Genomic DNA, 19,832 nt, shown 5'->3' on the forward strand with positions numbered 1-19,832 from the left:
GAAAGATGCTAGGGAGAGCGGGTGTTTGGTAAGTGGTTCAGAATGGGGGCTGGAGCTTCCAGAAAGGAAGCAAACGCCAGAAATAAAGGGGTAGAGAAGGTTGGAGGGGTGAAGAGAAGTGAGCCTGACTTCCTAAGCCTTAGAAGCTCCTAATTAAGTAAGGAGAGGCATGAGCAGACCCCTCAGCGTGCTAAGGCATTTTCTGGAGCCACATGGCATTGCCTCTGGGAAGGCCACATCCTATCAGGCCTGTCTGATTCTCTCTCCCAGTCACCATAGGGTTTCCAGGAGAGCGGCTGATAAGGCTTGTATTTATTGGATAAGCCTACACAAGGACCCTTGAGACACCCTCCTCCATTTCCCTACTTTCTGTAGCAAGTATCCTGGGATTTGAGTGACCACTTGCCCACAGACCCCTCAGGCCCTTAAGCCCACTGGAGAACGGAAATAGATTGTCCTGCCTCATGGGACCAGCGAGAGAAAAGTCTACTCCCTCACTGCTTGGTGTGCACACAACAATGGTACCTTTGTTTTCCATCAGTAAACTTGTAGCCTCCAGGGATGCTGTGCAGTCAGTCCTGCAGTGGCCCGGCAGAGAACATGCCGTCCTTTGATAACGGCTCTTTATGCCAGTATCTAAATCAAAGTAACAAACATGCTGATGATGACTCCAGCAAAGACAACCGGTGCTTTGAGGTCTGACCCTGAAATGAAGACCGACCTCCAGGGAGAAGCACGTGCCATCTTGGTGCATTCAGAGAAATAGAAGCTTTGGGTCTAGTGAACAGCTGTACTTGCTTTAGGAGCTCAGACAAGTGTGTGTGTGTGTGTGTGTGTTTGCTCAGGGAAAGCTGGGCTATGCAGAAGGCTTTTCATAACTCCACTAGATGCTGATAAGCACTCCTTCCCTGGCCTGCCTTTCCCTATGCCTTACACAGCTCAATACAACGTCATAAGCCTTTTTTGCTTTTCTTTATTGGCGTGAAGTTCACATAACATAGTCATCCAAACAAACCATTCAGTAGCATTGGCATGGTGGAAAGCTGACTAAATGGGACTTGGGGGGAATATTGTCATCCATGCAAGGGTGAGAGTTTTCAGTGATGCCACTATTGGGAGGGGTCACCCATGCTCTTGTAAATAACCCCTCTCCTGCACTCCTGTAAACAAAACCCAATAAATTCACCAGTTCACCAGGATAAACTTGGGAGGATTTGTTCTTTGCTCTGTGCTTGATGCCGTATCTGGGATGAATTGACATCGGTCCATGTCTCTCCAGGAAACAGTCACACAGTAGGTTCCTCAGCCTGGCACAGAATCCTGTACCTCTTAGCTGTCCTTAACCCTCTTCCCTGTCTGCCCTCATAACAGCCAATCAGCTTTTTGTGGATTTACTTATTCTGGATATTTCCTTTTAATCAAGTTGTGTTATATGAAGCTTTGTCCTAGTTTCACATGCTTCTTAATATAATGTTGTAAGTCTTATCAAGACTCAATTCCTTAGCCAGGCATGGTAGCATACACCTTAAATCCCAGCACTTGGGAGGCAGAGGCAGGCGGGTCGCTGTGAGTTCGAGGCCAGCCTGGTCTACAAAGTGAGTCCAGGACAGCCAAGGCTAGGCTACACAGAGAGAGATTCTGTCTCAAAAAACAACAACAACAAAAAATAAATAAATAAATAAATAAGAAGAAAGAAAGAAAGAACCAATGCTGAGGTGGGCGTGATGGCACATGCCTTTAATCCCAGCACTTGGGAGGCAGAGGCAGGCGGGTCACTGTGAGTTTGGGGCCAGCCTGCTCTACAAAGTGAGTCCAGGACAGCCAAGGCTACACAGAGAGAGACCCTGTCTCAGGGGAAAAAAGAAAAAGAAACAATCCAGACAATACCTTTGTTGTGTAGATGTCCCATATGCCCAGGTGGCCAGGCTTACAGCCTTCTGTCTCTGGTTTAATTGTTCAAAGTGTAACCTTGGGCAGAGACCTGAAAGAGATTTAAGGATGACAGTGTGTGTGTGTGTGTGTGTGTGTGTGTGTGTGTGTGTGTGTGTATGTGTGTGTGTGTGAAGCATATGCCTAAGGTGTATATAAGTAAGTAAAATCTTCTATTAGAGGCCAGCCCCTCTTTGGGGATTAGCCAGAGCCATACCCGTGCTGTATTAAAGAGCTGTTTTCCTTTATTAATTATTAACCGCAAGTGTGCGGAGGGACTTCTCACTGGGAAGGCATGTCCATTCTATAACAATACAATCCAAATGACACCAGTGAAAGCCCTGACCAGGTTCCCGTGGAAGGAACTTTGTTCTGGAGGGAGTAGCCTGCTCAGAAGCTGTGATGACCATGAAGGTGTCAGCCCTGAGAGGCTGTCCCAATATTTGAAGAGGCCAGAGCCCAGGCACCGTTATCTCAGCTGTTGGATTTAGCCACCTATGCACCTGAAGTTCAGAGACCTTTGAACCTCTCTTCCTGTCAAGATGGTTTGAGTAGAATTTCTGCAAAGAAAACACTGACTTGGAGACAGAGTCTTACCATACAGCTGTGGCTGGCCTTGAACTCGCTACGTACGTAGGCTAGCCTTTCACTAGCAATGCTCCTGCCTCTGCCTTCTCCTAAGTGCTTAGATTATAGGCTCAGACACCTCTAAGCAAGAGAAAAAGCCCTCACATTTTGATGTCAAACAGACCCTTGTGTCCCACCTCTGCCACTTACTGGTGGTCTGGCCTTGGGTGAGGTATGTAACATGCAAGTTTTTTCTCCCGGGAGTGGAGATGAAGTCCACTTCCATCAGGGAACCACAGCTAGCCAAGCTGTCCATTGAGACCATTCAAGTGATTTCTCTCCTCTCCTGCCCTCCCCCCTCCTCCTCCTGAAGAACCTGCCTAACTCCGTTTTTGAAGGCAGGAGCCAGTATACTGTATTGTTTAAAATACGTTTCCATTTTGTAGGAACTGAGTCACTCTTTTTAAGTCTGTTTCCTGGATCCTGACCTGCTCTAACCATGACCTTGACTTGACTTGTTTTTGAGCCTACTCTTTTTTTTTCTTTTTAAAGATTTGTTTATTATGTATACAATGCTCTGTCTGCATGTACACCTTCAGGCCAGAAGAGGGCAGCAGATTTCACTGTAGATGGTTGTGAGATGGATGTGGTTGCTGGGAATTGAACTCAGGACCTTTGGAAGAGCAGCCAGTGCTCTTAACTTCTGAGCCATCTCTGCAGCCCTGAGCCTATTCTTAACCTGCGTGACACTAATCATGGCGACTATGTGGGGTTTTTTTTTGAGATGTTTCTGTTTGTCCTTATTGCCCCATTGCCTCTCTTCTGTAAACCTGCTTTGCAATTATTTGTGATTTTACTCCTTAAAAGAGGCCCAAGATAGCCGGGCGTGGTGGTACGCGCCTTTAATCCCAGCACTCAGGAGGCAGAGGCTGTGAGTTTGAGGCCAGCCTGGTCTACGGAGTGAATCCAGGATAGCCAAGGCTACACAGAGAAACCCTGTCTCGAAAATTAAAAAAAAAAAAAAAGAGGCCCAAGAAATGTATTTGGGGATGCTCTCTTTAACCCAACTCAGGAGGCAGTGGCCAGCCAGCTCTTGTTTGTATCCCCAGGAAAACCAAGCTTGCTTCAGATTGGCTCAGATTGTCGTTTTATTCTCACCCAGCGAGCGAGATGAACACTCTCTCCCTGCCTCCCTGTCTTTTCCCCTCCCATCTCCTTCTGCCAGGCTCCTCCCTCCCCTCCCCTTCTGTTTTCTCCTTTTCCCTTCTCTCCCCTTCCCACTTCTCGCACTCTGAGTCCTGTTCTGTAGAACAAGGGTCCCGTTTCTGCTCCAGGGAGCAGTGCTCATCTTTGATGCTAGACCGCCATGAGAACAGGAACCACAACTGCACTGCTCCCTGCTCTGTGCCTGCCCTCGTCACAGCATCCGGTGTGCTGGTGCCCGCCCTCGTCACAGCATCCCGTGTGCTGGTGCCCGCCCTCGTCACAGCATCCCATGTCCTGGTGCCCGCCCTCGTCACAGCATCAAGTGTGCGGGTGCCCGCCCTCGTCACAGCATCCGGTGTGCTGGTGCCCGCCCTCGTCACAGCATCCCGTGTGCTGGTGCCTGGCAGTGTTTGCTGAATGACTGATTTTTTCACTGACTGATTGAATGAGCACAGCAAAGTGCTTTCTTCTACTTCCATCTAACCCTTTGATGACCCCCATTGGCCTGTAAGGGTGTCTTAGAGTGTCTAAAATGCAGTTGGTCTGTTTTCTTCTGCGTCTTTGCCCCATGAAAACTTACCAGCTACCAGTCCTGGAATAATCATGATTTCCCCAACTTTTTTCCTGGAAAAACAAACAAACAAAAAAAAGTCAGTCTGTCAGTCTTGTTTTATTTATTTATTTATGTTTTTTCAAGACATAGTCTTGCTGTGTAACCTTGACTGTCCTGGACTTGCTCTGTAGACCAGGCTGGCCTTGAACTCACAGTGATCCGCCTGCCTCTGCCTCCTGAGTGCTAGGATTAAAGGTGTGCGCCACCACGCCCAGCCAGTCTTGTTTTAGATCTGTATAATTTCTAAGTTTTCTCTTCTTGAGCATCTGTTTGGGGGGGGAGGGGGGTCCTTGGAGAGGTCCTCAAGGGCTGCTGGCCTGTTGTCACCACCCACGCTAGCTACGTGCCACAGGAGCGGGTGAAGGAGGCTATAATATAAATGTCTGCTGATGTAAGTGACCTTGAAGCTCAGAGCTCAGCCCTACATTTTGCAGATACTCAGTGCAGATGCTCACCCTTAGTCTTCAGTGGAGGCTGCCCCTAGGGAAGGGCAGGCCTCTTCAGTTTCTGGAGTATTTGCAAAGCACAGTCCCAGCAGAAGTTTGGGATTTTTTTTTTTTCCCTCTAATTTAATCTCTTTGATTTAAGGCACTGATCCCTATCAAGATGCCAATGCCCAAGGACATATTTTGCCTCTCTCTGTCATGTATATTCAAACACTAAAGGAGGATTTGCATGGATACTGGCTGAAGGGCGCTTTTAACTTTCATCTGATGTCATCCAGACAAAAATGTGGGGACAAATAACTCAGGGAAATCAGGATCCCCACACCCCAGGTTTACTGACATTGCTCCCAGAGGACCCATACTGCCTTGCCAGCCCTGCCTCTTCTTCTCTCTGTACCGTCTGCTCTCGGCCCCTGGACTTCCACAGCTAAACCCACCCATGATACCACTGCTCACCCAGCTACGCACCGCATAGACCACCCAGCGCCTTTGAGACTTGATTCCAAATTTGCTTGTTTTCTATAGGTCAAGCTCTGGGCACAGGGTAGTGGGACACTGAGGTGAGTGGCAGATGATCCAGGAGCTCAAAAGGGCAGCTGTCTCGTCAGCAAGGCCGTGGCTTTCTCACCTGACACTAGTCAGGAGAGGGAGAGATGAATGACCAGATCTGCTTTGATTATCTTTTGGCTTTCTGAATTTGATTGGTTTTTTTTTCTTTTGTAATTGAGACAGGATCTCACTATATAGCCTTGGTTGGCCTGGAACTCACAGGCGTCCAACACGTAGAGGTCTACTTGCCTCTGCCTCGCAAGTACTGGAAATTAAAGGCCTGGGTCACCTTGCCTGGCTGATATGATTCCTTAAATTTATGAGTTTTTTTGTTTTGTTTTAAAGATTTTATTTATTTATTATTTATACAGTATTCTGCCCCCATGTGTGCCTGCATGCCAGAAGAGGGCACCAGATCTCCTTATAGATGGTTGTGAGCCACCATGTGGTTGCTGGGAATTGAACTCAGGACCTATTTGCCTCGTCTGAATTGAGAGGATGAGTTAGAAAGAATTATTGTTTGTTTGGGTTTGGGTTTGATGCAGGGTCTCAGAGGAATCCGATGTCAGGCCGGCAGGAAAGTGGTTCACTGGCTTTTCCAGGGTCTGTAACATAAGGTGCTGGGGCTCATCAGTTTATCCCTGGAGGCCTCAGGCTAGACTCTGGAGAGATGGGCTATCGGGGTACAAATGGGAAGAATGATAAGAAAGGGGTGTCAGGCAGCTCACAGCCTGTATCCCTGCTTCTTGTTAACTAGTGTTAATCCCTCCCGATTTCAAACAAATGGCCACTAGGCGGTATGAACACTGGCTACTCCATGATGCATGAGCTGGGCCAGACTCAAACTAGGCCAATCAGACCCCTTCTTTGCATAATGCCCTGGGCACAGGGACAGAATAAAGTCTGGTTTCTCTGGTGGTGGAGCCCAAGGCCTGCAGCATAAGGCAGCTCTGGGTAGGCACTCTGGCTCAGAGCTCCTGAGGCTGGCTGTGCTGTTGGCCAGTGGCTTGGTGACAGAAGCCAATCGGTCCCGCTCCTGGAGAAGAATAGCCATTGGGAGGAGGGCTGGAGAGATGGCTCAGAGGTTAATAACACTGGTCCTGAGTTCAATTCCCAGCAACCACATGGTGACTCACACCATCTATAATGAGTTCCGGTCCCTTCTTCTGGTGTACAGGAGTACATGTGGGCAAAACGCTATATACATAATAAATAAGTCTTTTTTAAAAAAATAGCCGTTGGGTTTAGCAGGTTCAAGAGATTATACTGGATAGTTTTTTGTTGTTGCTGCTGTTGTTTTCCTGGAGACAGGATTTCTTTGTGTAGCTTTGGCTGCCCTAGAACTAGCTCTTAGACCAAGCTGGCCCCGAACTCATAGAAATGCACCTGCCTTTGCCTCCTGAGTGTTGGGATTAATGGTGTGTGCCACCACCACCTGGCTGCTGGCTAGTTTTTATGTCAACTTGACACAAGCTGCAATCATCTGAGATGAGGGAACCTCATTTGAGAAATGGCCGCTATTAGATCGAGCTGTAGGCAAGCCTATAGGGCATTTTCTTAACTCGTGGTTGGCGTGGGTGTGTCCATCCCATAGTGGAGCGTGGCCCATCGGCTAGGCTGGTGGTCCTGGGCTTTTAGCACTCCTCCCAGGCCTCTGTATCAGCTCTTGCCTCCAGGTTCCCACCTGGTTTGAGTTCCTGTCTTGGCTTCCCTCAGTGGCTGTGGTTCAGGATATGTTAGCTAAATAAACCCTCATCTCCTTCTCCAGACACTTCTGGTCATGGTGTTTTACCACAGCATTAATAACCGTAACTAAAACAGAGACCAAGGTTAGCCAAGCTAGCTCCCTGGGAGCTTAACAAGAGCACAAGAGTCCTGAGTAGTGGGGGCAAGGACCCTGGCTCTGGGCTCTGTGGCTGTCAGTCACCTGACACAGCCCTGGGAAGGACATGGCCTTGGGCAAATGCCACTGTTTAGCTGAGTAATTGTAAGCAGTTAGGTAAAAAGTTTCTTACTTAACAGATGGAGATCGGGAGGGTACATCCAGCATGCCTCCCTTTTCCCAAGCCTTTCTATCTGGTGTAGCGGTGACAGAAGGATCCTGGCCCTTTTCACACCACTGCTTGTATCCAAGTTCAGCTTAGTTCTCCATCTTGAAAAAGCGCATTAATTTCATCAGCATGATGGCTCCTTATTAGCCCCTCCTCGGCCCCTCTGTCTGGTGCAGGCTAGGCAAGTACTCCACTCCTGGGACTCATCCTCAGCTCTTCCGTTCCTGGCTTCTCTCTCTTTCCTATTTACTAGTCTGGGGGGGAGGGTGGGGGGGCACACATGCCACAGTGCACCTGTAATGATCAGAGGACAGCTCTGTGGAGTTTAGGACAGCTCTGTGGAGTTTAGGACAGCTCTGTGGAGTTTAGGACAGCTCTGTGGAGTTTAGGACAGCTCTGTGGAGTCTGTTCCTCCTTCCACCATTACATCTGTTCTGGGCCAGACTTACGCAAGCAGGCACAGTTCCCTGCAGAGCTGTCTCACCAGTGGCTCCTCTTGCCGTCATCCCAATACTCAAGACCTTGGTGTGACTTAACATTATTTTATTTGGTTTTAGTATGGAGACAGTGTCTTACTATGTAGAGCTGGCTGTCCTAAAACTCACTTTGTAGACCAGGCTGGCCTCAAACTCACAGAGATCCTTCTGCCTCTGCCTCTCAGGTTCTGGGATTAAAGGTGTGAGCCTCTGTGTATGATTTTGAAAGTGTCTTTATCCCTGTGTCTATTGTATTTAGTTGCTACTAGTTTTCAAAGTAAACATTCACTCTCAAGATGTGCTCTCACTGTCGGGGCTCATGTTCTCATGACAGAATTTTTATTAAAATCTCTCATCAACGAGAGGTACACAATTGAGACTCTGTTAGACAAACAAGAAAAACCATAAGGGAAACAATTATTTTTTTCAAGACATGGCTTCTTTATGTACCCTTGCCTGTCCTGGACTCACTTTGTAGACCAGGCTGGCCTTGAACTCACAGAGATCCACTTGCTTCTGGCTCCCCAGTGCTAGGATTAAAGGTGTGCACCACCACCTCCCAGCTGAGAAACAATTATTTTTGTTGTGATGACTTCTCAGTCCAACTTGTGTTACTGTGTGTGTGTGTGTGTGTGTGTGTGTGTGTGTGTGAAGGTCTTCACTTTTTTATTTTTTATGTACAAAGGCTAGCATGATCAGTCTCACCAGGTAGACTTGAATAATCCACTCAAGGTCGCTCAGTCCAACTCAATAAAGCCTATGTCCTCCGCACACTGACGGAAACACTGGCCATGCATATTGAGCCCCTATTTCCGGATCAGCCCATGGTGGTTAGATCAAACTCGGTAGGAACGAGAACCCTGGGCGAGCTTCGTGGGTGACTCCAGTAGAGCTGCTGGTGACCCATCTTGCCGTTAGATAGCCAACAAGGAAAAGGGGCTTGTGTTACTTTTTTTTTGTGGCTGTGGCACCTATACATTAGTGTTTTTACATATACACTATAGCCCCAAATGCTGTTAATAAGTACTATAGCCATGATTGCTGTACAGCTGTTATAGAATGAACTCTCGAAGGCTAAGCTCACAGACAGAAATACATAAAGAGATCTACATGTGGATAAATGAAATGATCTATCAACTACAATAAGTGAAAAAAAGAATAATGTTATTCTGTCCATTATGTTAACACATATATAATATACATATGCATATATATACAGATGCACACGTATTTCTGAAATGACACAGGAAAGTATGAAATTAATAGTAAAGAGAGGAACTAGAGGCCTCACCATAAGTACAAACACAAAACACATCCTGCTTCTCTCTCTATGTTTGCTACAATTGGATCAGAAAGTGACCCTCTCCAGGTGGGAAGGCTGTGGAACCCTTGAGCCCTGAGGCTTAGCTAGCGGCTGTCAGGCCAGAGTTGAGGCTTCAGTTCTTCCTGAGTGCTCAGGGCAGTCTCACTAAGGCCCTCACAGTTCCTCTGCCACAGCCATGAACTGCTCTTGACGTTGTGCCCTCCTACCTGAGGTACCGTATCTCCTGAACTATGAGTCAGAATAAGTCTGTCCTGTCACTTCTGTTCAATGTTTGTCAGGGCAGTAAGAAAATTAACCAACATATCCCAAGTATTGTTTGACTTTCAAAATCCTGTGTATAAAAAGGAGGAAGTTGTCCTCTAGCTGCCCCGCCCCCTGCACTAAAAACATATGATACTGAGACCTTGGTTGGGTTTTTTGTTTGTTTGTTTGTTTGTTTGTTTGTTTGTTTTAAGACAGGGTTTCTCTGTGTAGCCTTGGCTGTCCTGGACTCACTTTGTAGACCAGGCTGGCCTCGAACTCACAGCGATCCGCCAGCTTCTGCCTCCCAAGTGCTGGGATTAAAGGCCTGCGCCACCACACCCAGCTGATACTGTCATCTTTTTTTTTTTAATTTAGTTTTTTTATTTTACGTGCATTGGTATGTAGGTGTCACATGCCTTGAAACTGGAGTTACAGACAGTTATAAGCTGCCATGTGGGTGCTGGGAATTGAACCCAGGTCCTTTGGAAGAGCAGACAGTGCTCTTAACCACTGAGCCATCTCTCCAGCCCGATACTGACATCTTAAGGCTAAAGTCACAGTGTAAACTGTTTAGGACTGTGGAAATGCTGGGGTGTAAGTCAGACGATACCGCTCCTGTCAATTAGGCTAAGCTTCAGAGTTATTCATGGCAGTTTCATCACACACACACATACACACACACACACACACACACACGGTAAGAAAGTCCTCCTTCAGGGTGGGATCCAGGGCACTTCCTACTGAACAGCAAACACCAAGTGACCCAAATATGCAGATAGAGCCAGTCAGCCAGCATTCTAATCTTCACTGCAGTGTTCCCAGGTAGCACATGGATACTGAGTTGAAGGAAGGACTGACTTTTGTACAGGGAGGCAAGCCACTCAAAGCACATCTGTATAGGGGACAAGCCACTCAAAGCACATCTGTACAGGGGGGCAAGCCACTCAAAGCACATCTGTATAGGGGACAAGCCACTCAAAGCACATCTGTATAGGGAACAAGCCACTCAAAGCACATCTGTATAGGGGACAAGCCACTCAAAGCACATCTGTATAGGGGACAAGCCACTCAAAGCACATCTGTATAGGGGACAAGCCACTCAAAGCACATCTGTATAGGGGACAAGCCACTCAAAGCACATCTGTATAGGGAACAAGCCACTCAAAGCACATCTGTATAGGGGACAAGCCACTCAAAGCACATCTGTATAGGGAACAAGCCACTCAAAGCACATCTGTATAGGGGACAAGCCACTCAAAGCACATCTGTATAGGGGACAAGCCACTCAAAGCACATCTGTATAGGGGACAAGCCACTCAAAGCACATCTATATAGGGGCAAGCCACTCAAAGCACATCTGTATAGGGGACAAGCCACTCAAAGCACATCTGTATAGGGGACAAGCCACTCAAAGCACATCTGTATAGGGAACAAGCCACTCAAAGCACATCTGTATAGGGGACAAGCCACTCAAAGCACATCTGTATAGGGAACAAGCCACTCAAAGCACATCTGTATAGGGGACAAGCCACTCAAAGCACATCTGTCTAGGGGACAAGCCACTCAAAGCACATCTGGATAGAGGGCAAGCCACTCAAAGCACATCTGTATAGAGGGCAAGCCACTCAAAGCACATCTGTATAGGGGACAAGACACTCAAAGCACATCTGTATAGGGGACAAGCCACTCAAAGCACATCTATATAGGGGACAAGCCACTCAAAGCACATCTACATAGGGGGGCAAGACACTCAAAGCACATCTGTATAGGGGGCAAGCCACTCAAAGCACATCTGTACAGGGAGACAAGCCACTCAAAGCACATCTGGGACTGTTTTACTCTGCACACTAGTCAGATCTGTTAGTATCAGAGTGTGCAGAACAATTGGAATTAGAGCCATGAGAAACTCCCCACATGATGAACTGGGATGGAACCTAGAATTGTATCAAGTGGAGGGTGGGGCAGCTTATGGCATACCAAGCAAGGGGAAGGTTGGCTACATCATCTTTCCAGACAAAAATGGTCTCGTGCCAGTGGGTTAGGAATTACCAAAGACAGAGTCCATTACAGGAAGACCTGAGAGAGAGAGGGAGGAAAAGGACAAGAAGTGTAGCAAAGAAGAGAAGAGAGTAAGTGGGGTTACCTTTAGAATCCAGGGAAATCTGCAGGACAGAGAGTGCAGCTGCAGATAGCCATGTGCCGTGAACTCAGCCACCTCAAAATGATGGATTGCGCAAGTTTTCTTTCATGTGGATCCTAAATTTTATGCAGACACAAAAACCATGTATGTATATATGAAAGTACAAGTAATACGATTTAAAGTTTTCACAATGTGTTTTTATAATAAAGCTTAACATGAATTTTTTGTTTGTTTGTTTTTTTTGAGACAGGGTTTCTCTTATAGTCCTGGCTGTCCTGAACTCACTTTGTAGACCTTGCTGTCCTCAAACTCACAGCGATCCACTGCCTCTGCCTCCCAAGTGCTGGGATCACAGGTGTGTACCACCACTCCTGGCCAAAACTTATTTTTAAAAATAAAAAGTAAAAGTAAAACTCTCTAGGGAAACAAAGGGGACTAATAGAAGAGGGACGAGAAGTGGCAGAGAGCACTGGTGTGTATGAAATGGCCTTACCCTGCACTGTACCAAGCCTGGTGGCACTAGCCTCCACCTTCAGCACTCACCAGGCAGAGGCAGGTGGATTTTTGTGAGTCTGAGCCCAGCCAGGTCTAGATAGAGAATTCTAGAATGGCCAGGGCTACATAAACCCTGTCTCAAAAAACAAATAAACAAATTAAAAACCTTTAAAAAATTACTGCACCATGTGCAATGACTATATACAAAGATTTAAAAAAATATATTTTTATTTAATTTGTGTGCGTTGGTGTGAGAGTGTCAGATCTTGAGATCTTGGAGTTATACACCGCTGTGAGCTGCCATGTGGGTGCTGGGAATTGAACCCATGTCCTTTGGATAAGCAAGCAGTGTGCTTAACCATTGAGCCATCTCTTCAGCCCTTACAAAGAAAGTTTTAAAAGAGAGCTAAAGCATATGCAATTTCAATCATTTTTAGTTTTAATATAAAATCAACCAAGACAAATAATAACCCACTGGCCATTTCTCCTTTCAGTTACTGCTACTGTGAAATGTGAAATATGGCCTAAAATGAGAGAATTGCTGGGGCTCAGCGTATAGCCATGTGACTCTTGCCTAGCACTCTTGAAGTCCTGAGCTTGAGCCCCAATACCACAGCCAGCCAAACAAAAGATAAACTCTCCATACCCTAGGTAGGCCAGCCTGGCTAAACATTCCTAGTAATCCTCCTGCCTAGGCTTCCCTATGCTGGGATTATAGTAATGCACCGCCACACCCAGCTCAAAGCTACAATTCTAATGCTCACATTTAACTTCTGTCTCGCCGGCTTTCTTGCCAGGCCAATCCATAAGGTTCAGCACAGCAGCCAGTCAAGCCACACCTGTCAGCCTCTCCACCTCACACAGAGCACAAGGACAGCATTCCGTGTGGGTAGTTTCTTTGAAGTGATGGGACTGAAAATTGAAGAATTCTCCTGACCCAAATTGCAGCCTTCAAAACGCAGCCAGCTCACGCTGCCTCTCAGCTGGCCCTAGCAGGAACTGCTGTATCCTGCCACACCCTTCCCTAAGTGACAGGCTGACACCCCTAGAGAGCTCTCCTGGCCAGTCTTCACATTGGTTTTGTTTGTTTTTTTGTTTTTCGAGACAGGGTTTCTCTGTGTAGCCTTGGCTGTCCTGGACTCATTTTGTAGACCTGGCCTCGAACTCACAGCGATCCACCTGCCTCTGCCTCCCAAGTGCTGGCATTAAAGGCGTGCGTCACCACCACCTGGCTTCAAATTGCTTTTTTTATTTTTATTTTTATTTTTTATTTTTTATTTTTTTTCAAATTGCTTTTTTAAAAATGGCTTTAAGGGCTGGAGAGATGGCTCAGCTGTTAAGAGCACTGTCTACTCTTGCAGAGGTCCTGAGTTCAATTCCCAGCAACCACACGGTGGTTCACAACCATCTATGATGAGATCTGGTGTCCTCTTCTGGCCTGCAGGCAGAATACTATATAAATAATAAACATTTTTAAAAACTGCTTTAAAATTTAGTCTAAACAAACAAACAAACAAACAAATAAATCACTGTTCCAGCCCCCCCAAAAGTCAGATATTTTAACTAATGGTGGACTTTCCATTCAATCTCAACCTTACAGAGCCACGCTCCTTTCATTGTATTTTGTGAATCCAGTTGACTTCCTGCACATCCACAGCTACAACAACTGCCCTGGTAATGATCCAAACTGTCACCTTCCCAGAACACCTTGGTCAATGCATGCTTGTCTACAGTTAGTCTGCATACTGTACCTAGAGGGCCTTTTAGAAACAGTCTCAGCCAGGCAGTGGTAACTCCCGCCTTTAATCCTAGCACTTGGGAGGCAGAGGCACATGGATCTCTGTGGGTTGTAGGCCAGCCTGGTCTGCAGAGTGAGTTCCAGAACATCCAGGGCTGTTACACAGAGAAACCCTGCCTTGAAAAAAACAAACAAACAAACAAATGAAAAAAAACTTCAGTCTCTATTTCCACTTAAAATAAATACAAGGACTTAACAAAAGCCTGAAATACAGCTCACGTGCAAGGCCTGAGATATAGCTCAGTTTGTAGAGTGCTTGTCTGACATGCAGAAGGCCCTGGGTTCAATCCTCAGCCCCACAAAAATGGGACAAGTTAGGACGTGGCTGTACTCCCAGTCCTGGGGAGGTAGAGACTGAAATTCAGAGGTTCAAGGCGAACCTTGACTACATTGTGAGTTCAAGGCCAACCTGAACTACATCAGATCCTGTCTCAAAAACAACCAGCACCACCACCACCACCACCTCCACCACCACAACCAAATATCCTAAGTTCCTCTTTTCCCTCCGTGTGTTTCAGCCATTCTTTCAGAACATGTAAGAGCATTTCTAATAAGCTGTACGTGGGGCATTTCGAAACACCATCAGAGAGTGGAGTCATGCAAGGAGATTTCTGAGTGCTATGAGAAAACTCCAAGAAAACAAGGCAAGAGTCTTGTGACTTCAGTTTCTTCAAAAACAAGGAATTTCTCTTGGATTGTGCTTTCATGCCCCTCCCAGGCACAGTGGGATAAGAGTGAGTCTACTTCAGAATATTCATCACAACCGGCTGTTGCTTATTTAGATACCTCTATGGGAAAACACGGTTCTGCTGTGATCAGCTTGCCTACTGCGTGCATTGTGATTGTACACATTACCCATGTGACTCCTCTTAACTCTCAGAGTGTAAATCTCCAGATGCTCTGAAAAAAGCTGGCTATCACACGAGACTTTAGTCTGCCTTATTTCTAGGCTCCGTGCTGCCAGGTCCCTCTGCCTCTAAGAGCAGTGGCACATGCCTTTTATGCCAGCACAGAGTAGGCCAGGACAGGAAGGTCTCTGTGAGTTTGAGGCTAGCCTGCTCTACATAGTGAGTTCCAAGACTACATGGAGAGACTCTGTTTCCACAAACAGACAAGCAAACAAACAAAACTAGCATTTCTATGTTAATATGAATTTTAATTTTCTAAGATTCCTCATTACTTTTTGGAGTATATTTTAAAAGTTTAAAAAAAAGAAAGAAAGAAGGAAAAAAAAGAACATAAAGCCAGGATTCCTCAAACCATACATTTTGACAGAGTTTCCACAAAAGAGTAATTTAAATATAATTAGCTGAGAAAAGACAACTAATGGCAGATGTTACTTAAACTTTCTTAGCTGTGGGTTTCCTTTCCCACAAACAAGAAAAGCCTGCAGGATCTGTCTTTGCAGGAACCCAGTGATTCTGGCTCACTAAGGTCCGGCCCAACACCTGGCGAAGAGGAGGTACAATCAGTAAATGCAGAATAAATAAAACTGAAACTCAGATATTTTATATAAAACCCTTGTCATGAAGATTTTGCATCTCTTTCTTTCTTTTTCTTTCTTTCTTTTGGTGTTAGGAATGAAAATCAGCATGCCCCTGTAATTCCAGCACTCAGAAGGCAGAGGCAGGTGGATCACTGTGAGTTTGAGGCCAGCCTGGTTTACAAAGCGAGTTCAGGACAGCCAAGGCTACACAGAGAAACCCTGTCTCAAAAAACTGAAATAAAGAAAGAAAATCAGTATGCCAGGCAAATGCTTTGCCACTTAGCTTCTCCAGCTTCTAAATTTTTTCCCCTAAAATTAGATATAAAGATATCTTAAATATATCTCTGGAAATTTCCCCTAAAGTTCCCAGGAGTCAGGATCCCCAAGTTGGGTTTAAGAAAATGTAAGTAACTACTAGAATATTGGCCACCCCTCTCTTCTGGGAACTGGCTGCTCTTCCCACAGGTGTGGACTGCGGGCATCCATATCTCTGCCATGGGATCTTAGCCCCTGGCTACAGTTAGTTGGTCAAAGGGGGCAATCAAATTACTCTCCCAGAAATCTGATAAGGAATTTTGAAAACCTAGATAGTCTAGTTCTCAGCCGAGGTGAGTTTTGCTCCCTGGGAACACTGGGGGTATCTGAAGACATTGTGTTAAAAATCAGTGGAGTGAGAGGGGTGGCTGGTACAGACATTTAGTAGCTGTCAGTCAAGGACACTGCTGCACACCCACACAGCACACCCACACAGCGAACAATGACCTAATGTGTGGATGTTGGGAATCCCAGGCCCTCGTCACACAGGCAAGAGAAGCAGGCAGAGTCAACCACGGGGAAGATATGTAGGGAGGAGCCAAAGTCAGAAACAGCCTCTGATCCCTCCTCCTTTCCTCTACCAAGCCCCCAGGAAGTATGGGGGGTTCAGCAAAGAGCCTCATGCTTATACGGGGAGCACACTACTTCTGAGCTGCCCCTCAGCAAGTCCGCTAACTCCCAATTTCAGGTGTTTCTTTCTTCTTCCTTTCGGTGAAACAAATGACACAGCGGCTTACTCTTTTTCGTTTTAAAGGTTTATTTATTTATTCTATGAGCGTTGGTGTTTTGCTTGTATGTATGTTTGTGTGAGGGTGTTGGATCCCCTGGAACTGGAGTTACAATTGTGAGCTGCCATATGGGTGCTGGGAATTGAACCCAAGTCCTTCAGAACAGCAGCTCGTAACCCCTGAGCCATCTCTCCAGCCCCAGAAGTCTACTCCGTAGTGTTTCTACAACCTAGATACAACACAGAGTAGAGAGCAGCCAGTTAGAAGCCAGAGTGTACTAGTCAGGGCACACCTGTAGTCCCGACATTGCTAGCATCTTCACTAGTGGCAGCAACAGGACCTCTTGGGTTTACCAATAGCCATGGCAGAGTCACTACGTCAGCTTTACAAGCAGTGGTGGTAATGGTGGTACTAACATTTGGGCGGGGGTTGTTTGTTTGTTTTTTGAGATAGGGTTTCTCTTTGTAGTCCTGGCTGTAGACTAGGCCGGCCTCGAACTCACAGAAATCCGCCTGCCTCTGCCTCCCGAGTGCTGGCATTAAAGGCGTGCGCCACCACTGCCCGGCTTGGTGGAAACATTTGCACTGCACTCAATAGCACAACAATCACAGACAGCGTTGTTTGCCAAAGCTGGGTGACATCATTTTCACACTTCTCCAGCTTAGGTTCGTGTAGCTCTAAGTCTCTGGGGAAACATATCTTTTTACCCTTGTAGTTCTTTTTAACATTTCCATTTGTCATATTGTCTGTGTTAAAAATACCTTCTGACCCAACCCTAAAATAGCAACTGAGTCAGAAAATAAGATGAGGTGGAGGAGGGCTGTGGTGAGAGATTTGGTTCAATAGTTAATTCAACAGCAGGTGGTCCAGCTTGTGTGAGAAAATGATCAGGTATTTGGACTCTATCTTAAGAGTAGTGGAGCCCCACAGAAGATATATTAAAGATTGAACATACTAAAGACATATTAAAGATTGAACACAGGGTCTTTCCCCATGCTTTCTACATGGGTACTGGGCCACTGAACTACCATCAGTGCAAGGTTTTAGGTAGATATATACTTTGTAAATACCTGTCTTCAAGATCCTGTGAAATGGTAATTTTAGAATCTTTTTTAGAAAAAACAAAAGAAAACTAAATAAAACCTGTAGCCAGCTTTTGCTACTTTGTGGGTTCCTTACTTTTTTTCACCCTTCCCCACCCTTATTCTGGTCTTCCACCCCCCAACACGAGGTGAGAGAAGGATGGAGAGGAAAGTGGTGCTGTTATCGTTAGACAACTTCCTGCTAATTAGGGGCATCGAGTTCCTTGAGGCAAGTTTGATCTTCACTGACAGGATATTCAATTTCTTCGTGTCTCTTTGCACAGGAGCACTTGACAAACAGCAGCAATTAGCAGCCAGCAGCCAGCAACCAGCAACCAGCCAGAGGAACAAGAAGACACTCAAGAGTTCCCAGAATTCCAAGCGTCATGCACTTGCAGCTGGCAAAAATCACACCCCTGCCAGAGCACGAGGTAAATCACAGTCAGCTGCTGTGGACAGTCTGAAGCGGCCCCATATCCCACATCTGGAACCAAAACAACGCATTCCTATAACATTTCTGTGGTTTTTGTTTTGTTTTGGTCTGGTTTGGCTTTTTGAGACACAGGGTTTCTCTCTGTAACAGCCCTGGCCTCACTTTGTAGACCAGGTTGGCCTCAAACTCACAGAGATCTGCCTGTCTCCCAAGTGCTGGGATTAAAGGCGTGCATCACCACGCCTGGCCATTTTTGTGTTTTTAAAGAAACCCAAAAAATTCTCGCAACAAAAACTTTACTTTTTGAAACACCCAGAAGAGATGGTCCTAAATATTTTTCTTTTCTTTTCTTTTTCTTTTGGCTGGCCTCAAATTCATAAAATCCAGTGTCCTTTGCTTCCTGAGTGCTGGGGTTAGAGGCATGCACCACCATGCCTGGCTCCTTTTCCTTTTTTTTTTTTTTTTCTTCCTTTCTTCCTTCTTTTCTTCCTTGCTTCCTTCCATACTAGGGATTGAACGCAGGGCCCAGTGAATGCTAGGGCAGCATTTTGCTACTGAACTATAGCTCTGCCTCCCTGTTCCTGTGGACTTAACCCTAACCCATCCTGGCAGCATGCCCAAGTCTCCTGTTCATTCAACAACTCCCTGACCACCTCCCACATGCTCCGACACTTTTTAGCCTGTTGGAAGCATACTTGGAGGCAAGGCAGATGATATCGCTACCTTCATGGACTCTGACCTTCTAGTTGACAGGCAAAGAACAAGTGAAAAAAAATAATGTGCAGTTTGATAAAGCAGCGAAGAACAAATGAGCTGAACACGATGGAATATTGGTTTGAAGGGAAGTGGGAAGAGCAGATGTGTGAAAACGCCCAGAGAGGAAGTGGAAGTTGATAGTTACGGAACCAAAAAGAGTACACAAGTCTTACGTGGTTAAAAGCCAGATTCTACGAAGTGAAAAACTAATGCATTTGGATTGTGCTGGTCAAGAAGCAAAGGCATGGTACCACACAAATGGAAGAGCCTGCAGCGGCTGGTGATGCAATCCCTGGTGAGCTGTCTTCTGGGCCTTGCACTTTTTCTAAATATACAATATATGAAGAGGCATGGGAACACTGAGAGTCTTGTTTTGGAAGACAGTGGGTAAAATACAGAAGGTACGACTGTTGGGAACTCCCACTGAGAAGCCATTGCAGTGGCCCAGGGGAGAGGGGCCTGGCCTGGATTAATTCTCACTCATGTGCTTCTTTCCTTAAACTCAAATTCATTCTTTGTAAAATATGAATGGGGGCTGGAGAGATGGCTCAGCGGTTAAGAGCAGTCTGCTCTTCCAGAGGCCCTGAGTTCAATTCCCAGCAACCACATGGTGGCTTACAACTATCTGTAACGTGATCTAATGCCCTCGTCTGGCCTGTGGGTGTACATGCAGATATAGCACTCATACATAAAATAAATAAAGAAATAATTTTTTTTAAAAGAAATAAATTTTTAAGTGACGAATAGAAGGTGAGGGGAAAACAAAAACAAAAACAAAAACAAAAAACAAAACAGAAACAAAAACCAGACCAGCAAACAGTCATTCCCAAGCACTAAGATATAAGAAAGACTCCAGGGGGCTGGAGAGATGGCTCAGAGGTTAAGAGCACTGTCTGTTCTTCCAAAGGTCCTGAGTTCAATTCCCAGCAACCGCATGGTGGTTCACAACCATCTACAATGAGATCTGGTGCCCTCTTCTGGCAGGCAGGCACATATGTGAGCAGAATATGTGTAAATAATAAATAAATAAATAAATATTAAAAAAAGGAAAAAAAAAAAAAAAAGAAGAAGAAGAAGAAAGACTCCAGTACACTGCTGTGTGTTGAGAGCTGAAATACGGTTAAGGCTTATGTATTTCTACCAGCCGCCCTACTTCCCTTTCCTCAGGTTTCACCCCAGCAGGAACTAAGAACAT

At 45.9% G+C, this 19,832-nt stretch overlaps 1 protein-coding gene and 1 pseudogene across 4 annotated transcripts in view; one reads left to right on the forward strand and one right to left on the reverse strand.

Moving 5' to 3' along the window:
* The window catches only part of LOC127194016 (3-alpha-hydroxysteroid dehydrogenase), a 1,235,587-nt gene that overhangs the window by 513,299 nt on the left and 702,456 nt on the right, over positions 1-19,832 (forward strand). The gene's annotated exons all lie outside the window — the stretch shown is intronic.
* LOC127194028 (40S ribosomal protein S29-like) lies at positions 8,575-8,744 on the reverse strand (annotated as a pseudogene).

This window comes from Acomys russatus, chromosome 9 (genome assembly GCF_903995435.1).
Source record: "Acomys russatus chromosome 9, mAcoRus1.1, whole genome shotgun sequence".
NCBI lineage: Eukaryota > Metazoa > Chordata > Mammalia > Rodentia > Muridae > Acomys > Acomys russatus.